Source organism: Pinus tabuliformis, chromosome 6, assembly GCF_031772625.1.
Source record: "Pinus tabuliformis cultivar Carrire ecotype Pingquan chromosome 6, CPIR1, whole genome shotgun sequence".
Lineage (NCBI taxonomy): Eukaryota > Viridiplantae > Streptophyta > Pinopsida > Pinales > Pinaceae > Pinus > Pinus tabuliformis.
Window position 1 is genome coordinate 603,926,809 of NC_142292.1, and position 18,533 is coordinate 603,945,341.

Here is an 18,533-nt window from a genome sequence, read left to right on the forward strand (position 1 = left end):
GGCCCCTCCCCTTCTCTTTCCCTTGCCACCCTTATCCTCCCCTGTCACCCTCGTCACCCTTCCCTTTCTCCCTCATCACCCTGCTCTCTCTCCCCCATCACCCTGCTCCTTTTCCACCCTGGGCGCCACATTGCTACTCACACTATCCCTTATCCCCCAACTCCTATCCCATCGCCCTTAATTTCTCTTGGACATTCCTCGAGCCTCGTTGCATTGTCTTGATTGAGATAAGGTTGTAGTGTGGTTGATTTCATTATGTTCATCTTTCACATGGCTTCGGGAGGTCTCCCAATGTGAGAGCTCAGACTTCACCTCCTCATACCAGTTGCAATGGACGACGATTCAACGAAGGCACCATGCAAAAATTGGGAGAGGGTGAGAAGCATTTAATCTATCTGCTCTGAAATGGTCAGTCCATGTGAGGGATTGAGGTGTGGGACAGGATGATGGATGCCTCAAAGAGAAGTGAATTTATTATGGAGTATTGGGATTTCAGCGTCATGAGTACTCATAATAAATTTTGCATTAGAGTTTGAACCAACATCTCCTTTAAATTGAGTGATGTTATGATCTTCTACTTCAGTATTTGGACAATCTCTACTCAGGTGTTTTTTGCTAAGACCCAGCGACTGTGGCAGAGGATCGTGGGTAGCCTGCGTAGTGTCAATGCCAGATTTTTCATCCTAATGGAGGTGAATTGTATTGAGGGCGGTTGGGGTAAGGTTTTGGGCATTGGGAAGGGTGGAAACACAGTAGTTAAGATCGGTAGTGACTCAACGTCTATTATTCTAGTATGTAGGAATCATAATTGGAGTATAATTGCATTTGGGGTTAGTAGCAACTTGGTGGGTTGTCACAACATCTTTGTGGGTTGTCGCAACATATCTGGGGGTTCCTCTGTAGTCAATATAAATAATACGAGAAACCTGGGAGAAGAATGATCTGTGTTGGGTCTTGGGGACGATGTTGGCCTCGGTCGGGTGGGTCGCGGGGGCGTTGGGCACTGGAGGGTGGCAGAATTAAGCATAAATGTGAAAGTAGTGAGAGGGATTTTTTGGAAATTGAGGAGGGGTTGGAAATTGTGCAGAGATGCATCCACCAATGATCGAAGGAGGCACATAAAATGTAGGAGCATCAAATCGAGAAGAATGAGTGAATTCGACAATTGGAGGATGAAGTGGACGCTTTGAGACAACAAATTGAGAAACTAAAGCTCAACATGGTCGAGAATAGCCTGAGGACTATCAAAGAGAAAACTGGAATTGATCTCAATAGTCCAACACTGATGGAAGAGTAAAAAGTCCTTTATTTCTGTTTTGTGCATGTTTTTGATGGCAAACTTTACCCGTAAATATTTACTAAACCAGCACTGCAAAATGTATAGCCATAGGCTAATATCAATGGGAAAATGTTTTGGGTTTTTACGAAAAGGTACTCTTGGAAGGAATGAAAAGCATGTAATCACAAAAGCCCTTAACAAGCTCAACACTTTGATGTAATTTTGCCATTTTTTGGCCGCGTATGGGTGTGGACTAATATATATCCACTACTCTTTCTGGTTTAAAAAAAAAGCCTGCTCTTATATTATCATCATTTTTCTAAGAATATAAGGTGCTGAGAGTGTGTATCTTGACCATCACACCTTGAACAAATTGAGAATTAAATATAAATTTCCCTTTCTCATCACTGATGACCACTTGGATGAGCTAAAAAAAGCACAATTGTTCACTCAAATTGATCTCCACTTAGTTATCATGAAATTAGAAGGAAGGATGCAAAAATCCTAAAACTAGTTGTTGTGCGGATCAATTGTCCTTTTAAATCAGAATAACCAATCAAACTCACACAGAAATTGTCAATTTGAGTAGGCTTTTTGTTTCAAGGCTCTTATGAAAAGTATATGCAAAAAAAAATGGCAACTAGCACTAATTCAATCTTAAAACTAATCATTGTAATGTCACTCTCAACACTCAAAGCACACTTGATGTCACACCCCAAACCTTGCCCATCATCATCATGCCCATCCTTCTTACAGTGAGTGCATGAGGACTTGCTTTTCTGTGCAGTGTTGGCCTTCCTTGCTTTCCATTTCTATCTTCTTTTCTCCTTATTCTTGCTTGCAGTGGGTTGGGATGATCCCCCAACTTCTGGGTTTCCATTCTTTCCTCTAGCTTCTAGATGCGTAGCTTGAACAGATACCTCATCTATATTAGTGGGATTAAACATGAGGATAGTGTGCCTCATGTAGCTATGTAGACCACCAATGTACTTCAATAGAGTCTCACGTGAGTCTAATGAGATTCCTAGAATCAATGCTCTCTTCCTAAATTCTTGGGTGTAACCTTGTACACTTTGCCCTTTCAACTGTCAAAGAGTTTGCCAGCTCATCATGGCTTGCTACATGTAGGCCAATGGATAGAACTACTTTTTGATTGCAGAAACAAATTCACTCTAGATAGAAATAGTCTTACCATGTCTCTTCATGTCAGCTTGGGTCTTGCCTTCCCACCAAACCAAGGCAGTGCCTCCAAGGTGTAGGTTGGCCAGCTGAATCTTGCTCGTGTCTAAATCAATACTCTGCACTCTGCAATAAACATCAATTTGTCTAATCCAATTGTCCAGCTTCTCTGCATTCAAATCTCCATCATATATTGGTAAATTAAATTTAACGTCTAGTTTAATCAAAGATGTCTTCTTTTTATGTTCAGGGCTATTAGGAGGTGTGAGAAAGCTTTGTTATTTCCCTTTGACTTTTGAGTGGTCATGGAGGAGAGACTCTTCTTCTCCTTTATCTTGTTTGGAGCCTGATGAATCTTCATCTTTATGTTTTCTAAAGTCCTTATACATTTCCTCTACCATGGACCTTATCGCCAGGAAACTATCTATAAATTGAGGGTCTGGCCCCACATAACCTTCCTCCGACATTGTCTTCAAAGATAGACTCTTCCAATTTTAGGATTAGTTTCGACCAGCTCTCTTTTTCCTAATTTGAGCTTTGATCTAGTTAGTATCCAACAGCTAAATCCAACACAATCTTGTCTAACCTTAATATCCTAGAGCCCTGATACCACTTGATCTAAAATCACCCCTAGGTGACCTCAGGAAAATTAATGAAGGTACTACAGACTCATGTGCTGGTGTGTGCCTATGTTATTTTAAGCAACGAATCGATAAGATCGCGAAATACATAGGCAATTGGAAAGTAGTAAGAGAAACACAGCAAGCAGAATGCAAAAACACAACAATTTAATAAGGAGTTCACCCAATCCTCCTGGGCTACGTCTCTTGGTCCAGCTTTCAATGGTGGCCATATTTATTGTGTCTTTAAGTAGATTTTTTACAATGAGGAGCTCAATTTCAGTCTCCTGAAACAGATGATGCTTAGTAGGGTGGTTCTTAGATTCCCTAAGCCACTAGAGTACACAGACTCCTCCTTACCAAGTCTCGACCTCAACTGGTCTTAATGGGATGAGTCCAATTCGATACTCAGTTCCCAACAAATATCCTCACATGGATTTCTTGAACCTCTCAAGCCCTCTCAGTTCTATTTGCTCGATGTTGCCTTAGTTTTGCAGGTCAGCTCGACTTCTCTGTTCTCTGCTTCTTGCTTCACTCTCTGTTCTGTCTCACTGTCTCCCCTCTGCTCTTTGTCTGTCTGTGGCTTAAAGACAATCTGTCCCTTGATTGTTCGCTTCCTCTTCTAGCCTTTCGGATCGCCTACCTTTGTCTGCTTGGAATTCCTTACTTCTGCGTCATCGCCACTATGTAATGTATCACAAGGAGGTGGCCACTTGTCGCCTCACGAACTGAGTGGCAGCTCATCCTCGAATGGTTGTTAGTTCGGTTACTTTGTGAAATGTTTCATCTGCCAGCTCAGCAGTCAAATCGGAATTCAAATTTTATATGCCTCCTTCCATCAAATCCAATTTCCCATCAGGTGCTATCTCCATTGTTAGATCTGGAGCCTCCAGATCCTACAGTTATCGCTTTTATCGCACGGGTGACTTGCTCGACTGTTAGCCCGCGATGAGAGTGGTTTTTCTCCCTCATCCACTGGACATGCGTCATTCAATGTATGGAATCGCTTGGTCCTCTGACAAACCCGCTTACCACTCGAAAATGCCTCCAATATTCCACCAATTTTGGAGCGCGAGACCCGCTTGTCATTTTCAGCCCTTTTCCCATGGTTTTCTAGTTTCCCTTGTGATCGAGCGCTCGGGGCTTTTCCCAGCGATCACTAATCGTGCATCAGAAACAGCCTCTGTTTCTGGGTTTGAGCTTCCCAACTGCTATTTTTGCGCCATACACAGTCCCCATTGGCCAACGGTCAACACGCTTTGACCGAAGGTCCTCGTTGCTCCGTGCTGGCTGCAAATTACCATTATACAGAGGTTATTTCTGATAGCTCATCGTTTACAAGATTTTGAAGTCTGTAATGATTTGAAACAGTCATAGACCTCTGGTTATTTTGCATGGATCCAATTTGGATCAGAGAAGGTGGAGAGAGAGAGGTAGAGGAAGAGGGAGGGAGAGAGAGGTAGATAGATACGGAGAGAGAGTGTGTATGTTTTGGGGGTGAAACGGAGAGACGAGGGGAGATAGAGATATAGATGGGGCGAGGGAGGGAGTAGAGGAGAGAGGCAAAGAGAGGGAGGGATAGATGGGAGATATAGATATAGATGGAAGGGGTATAGAGATAGACAGAGAGAGAGAGAGAGAAAGAAGGGGAAGAGATAGAGAGGGAAAGGAAGAGGGAGAGATAGATATATAGATAGATAGATATGGGGAGAGGGAGAGTGTGTGACATATGTTTAGGGGGTTGAGATAAAGAGACAAATAAGGAGAGATGGAGGGAGGTATAAATATAGATAGCAGGGGGAGAGAGGAAAGAAGAGAAAGATAGAGAAAGTTAGGGAGAGGCAGATAGATAGATAGATATGGGGAGAGAGAGAGTGTGTGACATATGTTTAGGGGGTTGAGATAAGGAGACAAATAAGGAGAGATGGAGGGAGGTATAAATATAGACAACAGGGGGAGAGAGGGAAGAAGAGAAAGATAGAGAAAGTTAGGGAGAGAGCAAAGTCATGAATATTTTAGATTTTCAATGTGGTTGTTGATTTTTAATCCTATTTGATCACATGCACTATATGCATTGATTTCAGTGTAGATGTCAATTTATAATTCTATTTAATACCTTACACTAGATGCATTGATTTCAGTGTTGATGTTGATTTCTACTCCTATTTGATTGCTTGCAAAGGATGCATTGGTTTTAGTGTAGACATTGATTTCTAATTCTATTTGATCGCTTGCACTAGATGCATTGATTTCAGTTTAGATGTTGATTTCTAATCATATTTTACACTAGATGCATTGATTTCAACGTAGATGTTGATTTCTACTCATATTTGATTGCTTGCATTAGATGCATTGGTTTCAATGTAGTTACTGATTTCTAATCCTATTTGATTGCTTGCATTAGATGCATTGATTTCAGTATAGATGTTTATTTCTAATCCTATTTGATTGTTTGCACTAGATGCATTGATTTTAGTGTAGATGTTGATTTTTGATTTGATGCAACAAGATGTATGATGTACGTTAATTTCAAAGTAATTAGATTAATAGTGCGCATTGATTTCAGTGTAAGCACATCTCTACCTCCTCCATCTATATCTCTATCTCTCATTGTCTCTCCTTCTTTATCTCTCTATCTTAACCACTAAACATACACACTCTCTCGCCATATCTTCCTCCCTCCCTTTCCCATCGCTTCCTCCCTTTCCCCTCCCTCTCTCTTTCTCTTCCCCTTCTCTCTCTCTCTCTCTCTCTCTAACATTTCTCACTCCATATCTATATCTCTTCCTCCCTCCCTGTCTTCACTTCTCTCTTCTTCCCTCTCCCCCTCCCCCCCCCATCTATATCTCTATCTCCCCTTGTCTCTCCTTCTCACCCCTAGAACATACACACTCTCTCTCAGTGTAAGAACATAAAAATTATTCAACCATAAATACAATACTTGAATTTTCATCCTAAATAAAATGTTTGCTTCTTGAAACTATAAACTATTTATGTTGGGTCCCTATAATACTAGTGATTACCCCATTACTATTGTAGTTATACCCCTTATTTATATTGTTGTGCCCCCATTACCCCCATATTGTTATTAATGTGCCCATAGAATCCCTCTATTGTTATTTTTGTGGCTTTATATTATTATTGTTAGGTCGGCTGGATTATATTGTGACTCCATAGACTCCTACATATAGAAAAGAGGTTTTGTCATTTGAATCATCCAAGAATTGTTCATTTATGTAATGTAAAGGAGGTTTCCCCCTCGAAGAGGCTGAATTCTAAGGCGTTGATCTATCTTTTCTTGAGCTGGTTTCATAACATTTGGTATCAAAGCTTTGGATTCTAGGGTTTCGCTGCTCCAAACAAGTCATCGTGGCATTTTCGCTATAACTTTTTTTCTGTGACGTTTCAGAAGTCGCAAAAAAAACCATTTGAGAAGAAATCGCGCTGAACCTTGGGTCCGAATTTCAGAGCTTTTTGCGCGATATTTTCGGAGATATGATCTCAGGAAGTTGGTCTTTTTGCAGACTCCTGAATTACACTCAAAACAGGTGACCTGGGGAAAATCGTCATAACTTTCTTTTTGAGCATCGGATTGAAATTTCGTAAGAAGGTACAGAAAGAGGAAGGATTGTAGTTTTCGTTTATATATTTTTTAGAGTCAAAGGTTGAAACAGTGACACGTGGCACTTCATACAATTTCGCTCTACTGAACTAGTCTATAATCAGGTCACTGCGGGAGATTGTGCATAACTCTTTCTTGGAGAATTCAATTTGGTTCAGACTAGTGGCATTGGAAAGAGGACATAGAAGGCTACTACAGGTCACAATTTTAGAACTGGATGATTCGAAATTACAGAGATACATCAGATTCAATATCAGGCTTCTACAAAGTAAAAAAAGGTGTGTAGTTTTTATTTTTTATTTTTACATAAGCTTGGTTTGAAGGAATTCAAAGGGCATAGTAAAGAATTATTATCGGTAACTGATGCCCCGAGGAAAGAAAATGCAAACACCTAGTAAGGAACCTGAAAGCTCTAGCATGACTCATGAAGAAGAGGAAGAAATGTTACATGATATATCAAAATTACAAGAACAAGTGCAACAAATGTCACACTCACAAAAGCTAACAGGTGCTAAGATAAATGGCGTGGAATCTAAGATAAAGGGCATGGAAGCTAAGATGGATGATCTAAAGACAGATTTTAGGACAGATTTGAAGACAGACATGGCAGATTTGAAGACAGATTTGACAAATTTTCTACAAGAAATACTTACTAATGGTGAAAAGGTTGTAAAGGAAACTCATGATGTGAACAAAAGAAATGTTAATCATGATTCCATAGACTCTAATGTTGGATCGAAGACCCACCATATTCCAAAAATCGATATGAGGAAGTTTGATGGCAAGGATCCCGCCACATGGATATTACAGATGGAACAATTCTTCGATCTCAATAATGTGCAAAACACACAAAAGGTACGTATGACAACTTTATATTTGGAACCAAATCAATTTGTATGGTATCAATGGCTTTGCTCTCGTAAACAATTTATCACTTGGGCAATTTTTACAGAAGAATTGATAGCACATTATGAGGATACAAAAAGAAACACTTTTTTTTGCCAATTGATAAGTCTCAAACAAAAGGGTTCAATAATGGAGCACATTGAGGAGTTCCAAAAATTGAACATAAGGGTAAAAGATATTCCAGAGCAGCATAGGATTGATGTGTTCATAGGGCCTTTAAAGGATAATATCCAACATGATGTTCGACTTTGGGAACCTGATTCATTAGAGAAGGCATTCAGGTTAGCAAGAAAAATGGAAAGCAAAATTATGGCAACCAGGAAGCATACCACTCATAACTATAAAGACAGAAGTGCAGTTGCCCCTAGTCTTCCACAACCTATAAGGTTGACACCACAACAATTGGAAGAAAAAAGAGCAAAAGGGCTTTGTTATAGTTGTGATAGAAAATACACTAAAGGTCATAAGTGTGCTGAGAAGAAATTATTCTACATAGATTGTGAAGAGGAAGAAGAAAAGGAGCAAGAAAGGTCAAAAGAACAGGATATGCTCCAGGAAGAAAGCCTAGATGAAGAACAAATGGAAGCAAAATGTGGTGGCAGATGCACTCTCAAGGAAGGATGAGGATGTGGAAGCATTGTTGTGCGCTATTTCTATCATCCAACCAGATTGGATAAATGAAGCGAGGGAGGAATGGAAGAAAAACGAAGAAATGTGGGCACTTATTCGAAAGCTACAACAAGATTCCAGTACGTCTGATACATTTAGCTGGAAAAATGATTCGTTATGGTACAAAGATCGCTTATACCTCTGTAAGAATTCCCAGCTAAAACAAAAGATTCTTATGGAATTGCACACTTCTCCCTTAGGAGGGCACTCAGGATTTTTAAAAACTTACCACAGGGTTAAGAAGGAATTTTTTTGGGATGGCCTTAAAACAGATATTCAAAAGTTTGTGGCAGAATGTTTGGTTTTCCAACAAAATAAAGTTGAAACAATTAAGACACCGGGTCTATTACAACCTTTATCCATTCCAAGCCAACGTTGGGAGGAGGTATCAATGGATTTTATCAGAGGTTTACCCAAGTCTGAGGGAAAAAGTGTCATCATGGTGGTAGTTGACAGACTTACCAAGTATGCACACTTTTGTGCATTATCACATCCATTTAAAGCCAGTATAGTTTCTACTGCATTTATGGAAACAATTCAAAAGCTACATGGAAACCCAAATATTATTGTAAGTGACAGAGATCCCATTTTCACTGGAAATTTTTGGACACAATTATTTTCTTGTCTTGGTACTCAGTTAGCTCATAGCTCATCTTATCATCCTCAATCTGATGGGCAAACTGAGGTAGTAAACAAATGTTTGGAAGGATATCTTCGTTGCTTTGTATCTGATAAACAGACACAATGGGTCAAATGGTTGCCTCTGACTGAATGGTGGTATAACACTTCCTTTCATACAGCAACAAAAATGACCCCATTTATGGCACTTTATGGGTATCAACCACCATCCATCACATCATATTTAAGAGAAAATTCTAAGGTTCAGGCAGTGGAACATCACATCGAACATCAACAACAAGTCCTCCAACTCTTAAAGGATAACCTCGTGTTGGCACATAATAGAATGAAACAACAGGCAGATCAACATCGCAGTGAAAGAAGTTTTGATGTAGGTGATTGGGTATTCCTACGGCTACAACCATATAAGCAAATGTCCCTCAAGCAAGCTAAGAAGGATAATAAATTATCACCAAAGTATTATGGTCCGTACAAGGTGTTGCAAAAGATTGGTACTATGGCATACAAATTGGAGCTTTCTGCAGCTTCTCGATTGCACCCAGTTTTCCATGTTTCATGCTTAAAGAAGGTTATAGGCGACAAGCTCCCAGTTCAAACAATATTGCCAGAACTTGACGAAGAAGGAAACATTATATTGGAACCGGAAGCAGTTATAGAAACAAGAACTCGACAGCTACGAAATCGATCAATTTCAGAGTACCTTATCAAGTGGAAGAACTTATCCGCTGAAGATTCCACATGGGAGGATGAGAATTTTATGCAGAAGTATCCTGAACTACTCAAGTGTTGAGGACAACAATTTTTTGAAGGAGAGGGGCATGTTGGGTCCCTATAATACTAGTGATTACCCCATTACTATTGTAGTTATACCCCTTATTTATATTGTTGTGCCCCCATTACCCCCATATTGTTATTAATGTGCCCATAGAATCCCTCTATTGTTATTTTTGTGGCTTTATATTATTATTGTTAGGTCGGCTGGATTATATTGTGACTCCATAGACTCCTATATATAGAAAGGAGGTTTTGTCATTTGAATCATCCAAGAATTGTTCATTTATGTAATGTAAAGGAGGTTGCCCCCTTGAAGAGGCTGAATTCTAAGGCGTTGATCTATCTTTTCTATCTTTTCTTGAGCTGGTTTCATAACAATTTATAATTGGGTACATTCTTATCATTCCCATTTTCCATCATTCAACATTGCTAATTACTTTGCATTCAAACGCAATAATAGAAAATAACTACCATTGAAAATTATTTGGGGTTTAACACTCCATAAGTCACAATGATTGAATTTTGAGAAAATTGTTATTAATATTGGAGAGCAACATAGACAATGTATGCTCTTTCCTATAGTAGCTCGAGTTAAATATTTGAATGGTCTATGATTCCAATTACTCTTTTCATATGATCGATATGAGAAAATGGAAAAACTAATAGGTGTGACAATAGTAACCGTAGAAGAAAATAGTTTCAGGTTGATTGCAATGAAGATTGTTTGTAATTGACTATATTCCTAGTATTCACATTTTCTATCTATCAAAATTGTTACATTGACAATTTGCACTCAAAATTTGTATTTCATCATTTTTCATCATTCAAGCTACTGACAGTCTCTCTCATCTCAACAAAGTGAGGTAACTAAGCAAATTTTAAATTAAATTGACCAAATTAATCTTAGACATATTTAGCATATTTAAAATGATTAAAATAATTAGATGTTCAACAAATTTTTTATGACCGCATACAACTAAAATCAGCCTAGGTCCATCTTAATACCAGATCTATCAAGCGCCGAGACAAATCAAATCTCTCGAGGTGCAAACTTTTCCCCAAGTTTTGCACTCAAAAATTAGGTTCGCACCTCAAGAGATTTGATCTCTCTTAGTGCTTGATAGATCCAATGTTAAGATGGATCTAGGCTGATTTTAACAACGACATAGGAAAGACAAAGGACTTAGATCCCAAAAAAAGAAAAAATTAACAAAAAAAAATTAAGTTTTTATTGCATTATTTTAATCATATGAATGGAATTTTTGCATTTTTCAACCTTTTACCATGAGAGATTACCCGAAAAGCTCAAAGCTCTAGGACAAATATTTATGCTTTTAACATTAATCCATGGCTTAAAATAGAAAAAACGAACCACTCATTCGACAAAAATATAATTTTCCAAACGATCTTCGTGTCTTGTGGAATACAAAAAAGTATATGCTCTGCTCATATTGACACGCATTAGCTTTGCTATGGTTCTCGATCACTGCTTTAGTGTTTCGGAGTTGTTAATGTACAACATATAACCCAAATGTGGAAACAAATAGGTCATGTAGATGTTAATGGCAATGACTTCACAGTAAATTATTAATTAGTGATCAAATTAAATAATAGTATTGTTAATGTTTCTAGAAAATAAAAAATTATATTGTCCATTGCTTTGAAAATATATGGCATCGATTGTGTGGTTTTAAAAATATAAACATGTTAAATTTTTGAAAGTATGGTATCGGTTGGTTATATAGAGGGCTTACCATTTTTTTTTTGGAGTTATGATTTGTTAAGTTTATCGAAATTTTTATAAAAATATTTTTCTCATGAAAGAATTATATATTTTTTCATAGTGAAAATATAAAATAATTATATGTTTAACCAAAAAAAATTACATTTTTTCTGAGAGTAAAAATAGATATTCTAAATAAAATAAGGGCCACTCGTGACTCAACCGACTTCCCGTTGGAAGACAAAGTTATTAATGGTGGTTTGGAGGGTATCGAAAGCTGTCAACTGAATATTTGTACTTGCAGTGGTTGTGGGGCCTGTCTTGGCTTTTTGGTGGCCAATATACAGTTAGTCATATGCATTTGACAGTCGTAGTCTATTTAGTAGGAGGAATTTCTTGGAAAGTTATGGAAATTTGGGTTATATTTAGAGAAAATCCTGTAAGGATTTTTGTAAATCCAAGTTATAGTTGTTAAACTTCAAAATCTTAGATGTCTTAGATGTTTTTGATGGTGGTGAATCTATTTGCACCATCAAAAACACGATTTAAACACTGACTCTACAAGATTTTTTGAAATTTTTTTGCTCGGATTCCGGCCACTTTTGGTCATTCGAGCAATTCCTCCGCCTCGTTAGAGGACTCTCATTTGACGACATCTACTGACCCATCAAATTTCTCCGGCTAAAATTAGCCGAAATCTGTTCATTGTTTAAAAAAAAAAAATTACAGTAGGAGTGTTTCAATTTTATTTTTATGATGGAAATGGATCAGCAGCATTAAAAATTTTCGAAATACCTAAAATCTTGAAGCTTGACATTTGTAACCCAAATTTCCAAAAAAAATCGCAGAGATTTTTATGGTTTTCTAAGCCAAATTTACACTTCTTTAACTAAGATTATATATCAAATTTTTATCAAAATCTTATGAGAATTTTTATGATTTTCTAGGCAATATTTCACAACTTGAACTATTATACAGGTAGTTTAAAGAGGCCTTAGTTTTTTCCGAAAACAATAGAAACTCTAACATGATTTTGATAACATATGTATAAATTTTGGAAATCTTAGTTATCGAGGTCAAGCTTCACTTCAAATTGTAAGTGCAGCAGGGGTTGACGTTATTTAATCTATTTCTAAAAATTGTTGATAGTGTTTAAACTATTTCTACTATAAAAAAAAAACAAAATAAAAACACTCTTATCGTTAAATTAAAAAAAATAAACAAAATACAAACACTCTTATTGTTAAATTAAAAAAAAAAAAAAAAAAAACAAACAAACAAACAAACAAACAAACTAACCACTTTTAAACATCTAAGTGAAATTGACGTGGCACTAGACAACGCCTTAAGAGTATTTCTACATCACCCAATATTGTAATAATATTAAGTGGTAGTAGGATAGATATATACACTTGTTCAACATTCTACACTAAACAATATAGTAATAATATTACATAGTAGGTTGGATATTAATTACAAAGTCAACATTCAATGCTATAAAATAAGGGAGGATGGGGATTTAAAAATGTATTTGTTTTTTAGAGTTTTAGAAGTTAAGAGTTTGAGGTGGTGATCAGTGGTGGATTGGTTTAGAGATGGGAGAAAACATTTTAAAGGGGTTTTTAATAATTGGAAGATTTTATTGTTTTTTATTGGATTGCCATGAGTGGTGGATTGGTTTAAAGATGGGAAAACATTTTAAAGGGGTTGTTAGCTATTGGAAGACTCTTTTTTTTCTCTTCATATTGTTTTTGATTGGATTACGTGGTAGCCAAGTAATAGTTGGGAGATTCGTCTTGGCATAGATACTTTAGTGGGGCACTATCGTACTTTACACTGTCTTTGGATCTTCTCTCAGAGCTCCATGCAGAAGGAATTTTGTTTCTAGCTCAGGCTCTTTTAGATGATTATGGAAGTGGGCTTAATTTCAAGTGGAAATCTGGTGATTAGCTCGACCTTTCAGAGGATTTAAGTTTGGTCGTGGGACATTAAAAGAGGGAAGGTTTTGGCAAAGCTAGTGTATGAAGTCCAATTCAATGAGGACTTTGTCGACGGTTTTAAATACTAGATTGTTAAGATCTCGAAGAGACATGTTCCTTTGAGAATTTAGTTGTTTTGTTGGTTTTTGGTTGAGAATAGAGTGTTGTCTTGGGACAATTTATCAAATCGAGGGGTTGTTGGTCCAAATAGAAGTGTTCTATGTGGAGTTGAGGGAGAAACTGTTAATGGTTGATTGTCCCTTTACTAAAGAAGTATGGAGATTTGTTTTAAAAAAAAATCAGATTCAAAGAGGTATGGGGGATTGATCAATTTCTTGTATGTTTTCAAAACTAGATTAAGGTGATGAGTGATTGGAAAGAAATTCCATGCTTCATCACTTGGGAAGTTTGGAGGTGTCTGAATTTAATTATCTTTGAAGGTCACCAACTATCTATTGGCAAGGTTTTCCAGTAGGTATTGTAGGATATGGGAGAGATTGATAAAGAAAATAGTAATCTAGTTCCGAGAATAGCTCGTCCTCAATTATTGGAGAGTCATACTACAGTTGGTTTTTTTTATGGTGCTCCTCAGGGAGGGGGGATTTAGATGTGGTGCTAGTGTTGTTCTAAAATGTCTAGTGTTGGAATTTATAGCTTAAAATTCAACTGTGGGCAGGGGACCAATACTTGGGGTGAGATTTTGGCTTTATGGTGTGTTTTTTCATTGCTCATTTCAAACAGATCTCTAGTTTACAGTTGGTGGGAGACTCGAAAATTAGAGTGGATTGATTCTCTTTTAAGAATAATATGAAATTGATCTCTTTACAACTGTGGATGGACCATATTTAGTTTACAGTTGGTGGGAGACTCGAAAGTTAGAGTGGATTGATTCTCTTTTAAGAATAATATGAAATTGATCTCTTTACAACTGTGGATCGACCATATTCCTCAGTTAAGTGCAAAGTTTTAGGAGTTGAAAATTCAACACATGTATAGGGAATACAACAAGGGATCTAATTTGCTTTCCAAACAAGCGTTGGATTTACAGGAAGACAAATTATACTTTGCAAAAGAGGAGGGTGATTCAATTGAGCACTTTGAATCTCTGTCCATATTTTAATTTGGGAAGCTGGTGTTATGATATGGGGGATAGTGAAGAAGTTTGTCTTTTTGTAAGGGCTTAGTAATTTTTTGTTTTTTGGGGATTTAGAAGTTAAAGATGATCATTTCGTGATCAACTGGTATTGGGATGTTACAGGGATTGGATTTACAGGAAGACAAATTATACTTTGCAAAAGAGGAGGGTGATTCAATTGAGCACTTTGAATCTCTGTCTATATTTTAATTTGGGAAGTTCGTGTTATGATGTGGGGGATAGTGAAGAAGTCTGTCTTTTTGTAAGGGCTTGTTAGTTTTTTGTTTTTTTGGGGATTTAGAAGTTAAAGATGATCATTTCATGATCAACTAGTATTGGGATGTTATGTTGATCATTGTAATGCTATCTTTTTTTCCAAGGTGCGAAAACCTATCATAACTCAATTGTGAAACCAACAGTGACAACAACCAACTCGTTGTTATCTACCGAGGCTCACTCATCATTGTTATTCAAAGAAAATCACGCCACCTGGAATAACCAGGTGGTGGTCCATAAAGGGGAGGCTTTCTTTGGTGGTCCATAAGGGGGAGACTTTCTCCCCTACAAGATGCCTATGTGTTTTGGGCCATTACCCTGTTTCCTTACATCCCATGCCAAATGCCTCTAGGTTTTGAGACGTTGTTTCATCATATCCGAGGAAGACAAACTTTTAGCTAAACAAAAACACTTTTAAAATATAATCCAGACCAAATATAATATTATATCACTGTAAGATTTTTTTTGGTTAAGAAATTTTTTGGTTAAGAAAAAAGGGTGAATAATGTTCACCCGAAATTCTAGGCATCCTGGTGAGTCGGAGTCCTATGCTTGCCGTGAGTTTTTGGAATAGACTTTGGCTGGTCAATTACTTTTAACGTTTAATTGACATTCATGACGCCTGAACTTTCGAGAAGTTTGGCAGACAGTGGTGATACGTGAACTAATGTTTTATTCTCAATCCGATTGGACATGGGTGGGACTATATATGAAAATAAATTCTATCAAATAATAATGAGTAAACACACATGTTCGCATTTTATAAAGTAAAATTTGCAAACACACGTGAATGGAATTGTTGGTCCGAAATGTGCGGTTAATTAATAAAAGTTTTGAATTTTTTTTGGGTAATATAAAGTAAAATTTGCAAACACACGTGAATAGACTTGTTGGTCCGAAATGTGTGGTTTATTTTAATTAATAAAAGTTTTGGATTTTTGTGTAATTTTTTAATCAATTTTATATTAAAGATGGGGTAAGAGATTTTTTTTAATTGATAAGAATGGTAAATTTAAGTTGTGTAATTTGTAAAATATAAATGTTTTTTAAGCTAAAATATTTAAAAATATATTTTATTTAAATGATATAAAATTTTTATTTATATATTTATTAGTTAAATTGTATTTTTGAAATATAATGTGTTTTTTTTAATATCACTATAAATCTATCTTAATTATATATTAAATATAGATTTATTAAGGGTCATCAAATCTCATGCAAAATTTGAAAACCTATTTACACGTCAAAATATTTAGTGCTTGATAAATATGTGATTTAGATATATCTATAGTGGGTTTCTTGTCATTTCTCTCTTATTAAGAAATAACTAAATTATTTTAACATCAATACACACACATTCAAACAATTTATTTAAGTTTTATGTCATTTAATATAGACATGGAAATATTTTATTTATAACTCCAAAAGATAGAGTGAAATATTTTTACCACGTCTTTTTCATATTAGACTGCAATATTAATAATGAACAAAGTGAGTGCAATAAGAATGAGATTATTGATGTTTCATAATGCTTTTAATTAAAACTACCCAAATATGTATAATCAATTAAGATTTTATTATAGCCGACATTTTTTAATCTAACTTATTTTTTTAAGGGACACATCTCAACTACAAGTTGAGCACAAACGAAATTACATATCACTCTCATACTAGGCTAAAGAATAAACCTCTCGACTCAATTATATTTAATATTTAAGTTAAGATCCACATTATATATAGTGCATTTCAAATTGAAGCCAGGGTGATGTCACATGTAGGATTACCTCAGGTGACTAATGTGCATACAAGAATTTCAAGAGAGAGTGGTAACAAGCACAATATTCATAGCAACATTATAAGAAAAACAAATTAGCATATTTATATCTATATGGTTATGATAATGTGAAATTTTAAATAGTTAAATATGCTTTGAAATGATATGTGGCAACTGGAGATTGTGATATCTTTTTGGATGTAGAATGGTTACAAACAATGGATATCACTACCATGGATTCATTAAAATTATACATGAGTTTCAAAAATAATATGCATTGTTACACTCTCAAAATGTCTCAAAGTAGGCTCTCCATAAATTTTCAATGCTCACCATATGAAAAATGTCTTGAAGAAGTGCCATTCAAGCATCATTCCACTATTCCATGCCATCCAAGTCCTAGAGGATGTTTCTCAATTAGTTGATGCCTTATAGTTGCTTTTGGACAAACATCCGTAGGGCTTTGAACCACCCCAAATACTACCACCCTTGTGTGGTGAGCATGATCATAGCATCCCATTGATTCACAAAGTTAGTGGCCCAATATGCACCTAGATTTCCATTCTTTTGCACAAAAAACAAGATTAAAAAAGATCATTAAGGAATTGTTGAAAATAAGTGTAATTCGTCATAGTATTAAAAGCTACTTTTATATGAAGTATGATTGAAAAATTTCTAGATCTGTGCTGGTGCGCTACTCTGGTTTCACCGAAAACTTCTCGGTCTCCCATAAAGGGCCCTCCGCCCTCCTCTTGCTTGATCTTGGGTTAGTGTTTCAAATTTGCAGGACTAGAGGATGCATATATATGCTAAGGATAATGTCTATGTCTATGCTGGTACACTTCTCTAGTTTCTTTGGCGGCTTCTCAGCCTCCCGCTGAGGGCCCTCCGCCCCCTTCTTGCTCAGTCTTGGGCTCCTTTGGTTCGGTTCTCTCAAGTCCCTGAGGTGCCTAGTCTTGCTCTCTCTGGGAGTGCTCTGGTTGCCTCTTGTTAATTCTCCAGAGCTCGTTCTTGCTCCTTGTGGGTTGGGCTCACCTTTACGATGGCGGTGCCTGCCCAAGAGGAGCCTTTGCTGGCGGAAATTGCGGCTTTCAATGTCTTGGTTGCATTGACTCCCAAGTTTCAGAAGAAAAGTGAGACCAAGTTTGTGAAATGAGCAGACATGATTTCAAAGATTGAGATTTGTGCCCCTCAAGCTTGCTCTCATGCCCTGCAGCTTTCAGACTTATTGGATAATTTATGGGCCTGTGTTTGTCCCCTCGGACAGTTAACTCTTGGATTGAGAAGAACTGGAGGCCTCTTATCAAAGGTGAGGTGATTTCCTCTTTCTATAGCAAAGGCTTTTATAATTTTTACGTTGAGAATAGACTAGACAGAGATTTGGTGTTCTGGAGTGGTCCATACTTTATGGGGGCCTAGGGGTTGTACCTAGATCATTGAATTCCAAGCTTTAATTTGGAGTGTGATCTGCCAATCTCAGTCCCTATATGGGTGAAGCTACCTTACCTCCCCCTGAATTGTTGGAATGACGCGACTTTTAGGCTCATTGGGAATTCCATGGGCAAGTATATTGACTACTACGAACCGAAAGATGACCTCTTCTCTTATGCGAGGATTTGTGTGGAGGTGTACTTAGAGAAAGGGCTTCCAGAAAAATTTAATATTTGCATGGATAGTTGGACGCATGTGCAGGAAGTTAACTATGATCAACTTCCTTTTAAATGTAAGTTGTGCCATGAATATGGACACTTTACTAAAAGTTTCCCTAAAATCCAGCAAGTCTTGGAAATGCACCCAGGGGATCCAAAAGACCAATGGAATCAAGTTAAAAGAGGGAAGAGCTTGAAGGAGTAGTGCAATGGGGTCGCCCCAGCATCACTCCGGTCTCCAAGGATGCTGGCCCAAGTTTGTACCCTCCTTCTAGTTCTCCAGTTGTGCGTGGCTCTAGACTGGATGCA